The sequence below is a fragment of the Phalaenopsis equestris genome, unplaced genomic scaffold (assembly GCF_001263595.1).
Source record: "Phalaenopsis equestris unplaced genomic scaffold, ASM126359v1 Scaffold203729, whole genome shotgun sequence".
NCBI lineage: Eukaryota > Viridiplantae > Streptophyta > Magnoliopsida > Asparagales > Orchidaceae > Phalaenopsis > Phalaenopsis equestris.
Window position 1 is genome coordinate 206,694 of NW_018223334.1, and position 4,434 is coordinate 211,127.

At 43.8% G+C, this 4,434-nt stretch overlaps 1 pseudogene; it reads right to left on the reverse strand.

Moving 5' to 3' along the window:
• Positions 1 to 211: 211 nt before the first annotated feature.
• Positions 212 to 1,303, reverse strand: LOC110036202 (annotated as a pseudogene).
• Between the last annotated feature and the right edge of the window lie 3,131 nt (positions 1,304 to 4,434).

Sequence of the window (4,434 nt, forward strand, 5' to 3'; positions counted from 1 at the left end):
GAGAAATTTTCATTAAGCTGCTTCAATAAAGTTGCTACAGATCAAACATAGGCTAATGCCTCCAAGAGAGTACATCATGTAATACATGCTGAAATGCATTGAGAGTCTTTTCAAGATATGAGTACATCATAGTCTGATTACATCAGATATATGTCATGCTTGCTAAAACAAAGAAAGTAAGTCCTCTGCGCTTGGTATATCGAGCTCTTGATCAAGCAGATCTTCTGAGTCGTGCTTTAGGATAAGAGTTCCATTTGCATGTATTCAGAGGTACAACCTTCTCATAGCTCGTAAGGAAACAGTGTTCCTCCAACTCCAGGTCTTGCTGGAATCCATATGGTATCTTACTGTCATCCATCCTGCGGAAGGTCACGGACACCCTACGGTGTTGTACTTCTGGTATGCAGTGTTTGGCCACGTCTGCACTGTTGCCCTTGATAACAAGCACTGAACCAACTGGGAGAAGAATTTCCACAGCTCCTCTGAATTCACCAGGACCGATTACATCAATTTCTTTTCCAAACAAAATATTGCTCTTACTCATGAATGAGACCGTGCAGAAAGGCCTCACAAAGTCATGATGGTCAATGTGCGGAGGAATGCAGTCACCTTCTTCGTAAATGTTGATGATGCAACTGTTAGGAACGCAAGTGGCAGTTAAGATATTCCACTTGACCATTCTCTTTATCATTCACTTTATCATCGGGGGTAACAGATCCACCTGGTCATATCTGAGAATCCCAGGCGGATTCCCCTGTCTATCATTTGTAAAATTGTAGCAACATCCACACTGGATGGTGACTCTTCCCTTTCCTCGCATCCATTTCTTCGGCTCAGAGTACGCTCTTTCCATGAGAAGGCCTGCTCGACCTCTATCTCTCAAATCAAAGATGTAATCCGGGATGCTTCTTTCATCAATTTCAGAGAAAACTCTGGTATATAATTCCAGGCCTTCCAATATGTTGATAAACTCCCCTTGAACCTCTTCGTAGAATTCAAATTCTCTTTTGTTTACCTTGCTTATTTTGTAATATTCCACCATACCGGGAGCTGACAACTGTCTAGGACGTTTCTTCCTACTGGCCTCGGCGAGAATCCAAACAGGTGCTGGCCGAGCCGGGATATGAGCTTCTGCCTCAAGCGGGATGTATGATACTGGGCTCCATGATGCGCATTGGTCCGCCTCTAGTGGGACATACGGTTCATTTGCCACAAATCTGGATTTTGAGACTCGTTGGTGCTTGCAGTGTATTCTTCTAGGGTACTGAAATGTTGTAGATGTAGGACGTTGCAGTCCAGGCATTCTACAAATGTGCCTGTGACTGATGTCCTGGTTGGTATCTCGACGTTGCATGTTGGGTAACCTCTGCACAAGATATCTGGGATTGGGGGTACATCTGATCCTGTTAGAAATCCTGATTCTTCATCTGTAGTATGCAGGCTGACAGAAGTCTCTCTCAGCTCTGGATTGTAGATATGTCCCACAGGAATGGGGGTAAGAAAACCGCTTACGTTTTTTTGGCGCTTGCGCTCCTGTCGCAGAAAGGCTCTCTATTTCTTCCGGTTTGCGTTTATGCGTTGTGTTCTGCGGAGTGGGGTATTTGGCAGTTGTTCGCTGTGGGCAGCTATTAAGCCCCTTGCTGGAGTAGCTATCATGGAGGGCAGTCGGCTGGGCCCCTCCATCGGATCTTGTTCTGTTATCACGTTTTTACCCTTACGTGACACATCGTCTTGAGTGGTCGCCCTCAACATTGAGGATAGTCCCTTCTTTTCTTCATTGCTGACTATGCCCATTAGAGGACCGTCATAGTCCATATCAATCTGGTTGAAATCCATGTCGAAATCTATGACACCTCCTTGTGGCGCCATCTCTTCATTTAGTGCGAGGTTTCAGCCATCCTGTATAGTAAAGATCAGCCTCTGTCCTGACATTTTTTCTGCGTCCTGACATTGTTTCTGCAGACGACAGAAAGAAACGTGAGTGGGCCGAAGTTTGGCATGAACAAGATCAAAAGAGAGTATTCATTAAAGTAAATTTTAGTTTGTTTTGGTGAAAAGGATTACTCATTTATGTGTGAGTTTTGTTTTAATTTAATGGAATTTTAAATCCAAATGTAGAAAAGAGAACGTGTGAAGCTCAAAAATTTTCTGAAAATTTTCATTATATATGAGATTAATTACAAAATTTGGACCCGGTCGTAGACATATGGCCATATAGATAACCCTAAAAACAATCATGGTTTCAAAGTCTCAAAGCAAGCAAAGGCAAGCGGAGGCAGGCAACATCAGGCTGCGTAATAGGTTTTCAGGTAACGTCCATTTATCGGTAACATGGGTCTTTCACCCCGGAAGTCCACTAACTGGTAGGCTCCTCCTGTATAAATCTTCTCAACGACAAATGGTCCCTCCCAAGTTGGCTCGAATTTGCCACCTATTTTGCGGAGAGCAAGAATAGATCTCTTGAGCACGAGTACGAGGTCACCAATTTTGAATGTCCTTGGGCGGACTAATTTGTCATGGGCTTGTACCATATTTGCATGGTAGAGCTCCAAATGTTGTTGTGCATCCAATCGTTTTCCTTTGAGACTCTCCAGCTCTTCAAGCCTGAGTTTTGTACTTTCTTCCGTTGTGAGTTGGTTGGCAACGGTGATTCTGAGAGATAGTGTCTGGATCTCTAGCGGTAGCACGGCCTTAGTCCCGTAGACGAGCATGCAAGGTGTACACTGAGTGGGAGTCCTGAAAGTCGTCCGGTAGGCCCACAGGGCTTCTAACAACTTCTTGTTATGCCAATCCCTTTTTTCATTCAGTGTTTTCTTCAAAATCTGTACCAGTGTTTTGTTGAAGGCTTCTGCCAGACCATTTGCTCTGACCATTTGCTCTGGGATATCTGGGATAGTAAATTGTAGAGTATCTCCAATCTATCTCATGTCTTCTAACAAAACTGTTGATCTTTGTGCTTTTAAAAGTTTTCCCATTGTCAGATATTATTCTTCGAGGTACTCCGAAATGGTAGACGATTTGGCTTGTGAAAAATTGAAGGCGTGTTGTGCCGTAACCTCACGTAACGGTATTGCCTCTGCCCATTTGGAGAAGTAATCTGTAGCGACAAGTATGAAACTGTGTCCTTTAGAGGATGGAGGGTCTATCAGACCTATTATGTCTGTGGCCCAACACTCGAATGACCACGAGGTAACAGTTGGGTGTAGCACATTCAGAGGTTCGTGTAAGACCACCCCATGTACCTGGCATTGGTGACATCTTCTGGCAGTATCCATGCAATCAGACATCATTGCTGACCAATAATATCTGAGTATTTTAATCTTCATTTTCATTTTTTGTCCCGACTGGTGAGGGCCACATAATCCGACACGTACTTCTTTGACAATATTTTGTGCCTCGGCTCTGCTTAAACACCGTAGCCACATTTGGTCGAACGATCTTCTGTAGAGAACATGTCCCACTAGGGCGTAAGACATGGCCCTTCTTGTGAAGTGGTGTGCCTCAAACTTGTCTTCTAGCAGCTTTCCAGTATGCAAATATTCTATTAATGGCTTGCGCCAATCTTCGTTAATGCCTGCAACTGCATTTACGGTTTCTTCTTTTCCAAGCTTGTGTAGAGTTTCAAAGTTGCTTCGAGACAAGACTCATCTTCCTTGCACCGTGACTTCAATGGAATCCTCCGGGGGACACACCATTTCCTTAGCAAGTTTTGCTAAAGCGTCGGCGTGAGCATTATCTCCCCGAGGAATCCGTTAGAAAGTTACCTCAGGAACCTGCTCCAGGATCTTCATCGCGTACAGATGGTATTCTGCTAATCTTGGTTTTAGAATTCTGTATTGTCCGGCGACTTGCTGGATGACAAGTTGAGAGTCACCATAAATGACAATGTTCGTTATATCCATCGAAATTGCCAATTCCAATCCGGTGATTAAGGCTTCATATTCTGCTTCATTATTGGTACATGGCTCCATCAGGTGGTACGAAAACCTCAAGATACCCTTATCCGGCGTGATAAAAATCAAACCGATACCTGCCTTGCCTGATATAACTGTGCCTGATCCCTTATTTTTCCTGGCTGATGAAGCACCATCGAAGTACATTTCCCAGCGTAAGTACATTTCCCAGCGCTGCGCACTAAAAAATTCCATTTGTAGTATCTTCTTGTCTAGTAACTCGTCGTTGAGAGACGACCCAGCTGGCAGTGGGTGTGCAGCGAGAAAGTCTGCTAAAATCTGTCCCTTGATAGAACAAAAGGGCATAAAAGTTATATCAAATTGCAATAAGATCATTGACCATCTCACTAAACATCCGGAGAGTGTTGGTCGGGTCATGAGTGTTGGTCGGGTCATCACTTTCGAAATTAGGGTGATCTTATAAGAAAGCATGTAATGTCTAAGCTTTTGAGCGGCAGAAATTAATGTCAGACAACTTTTG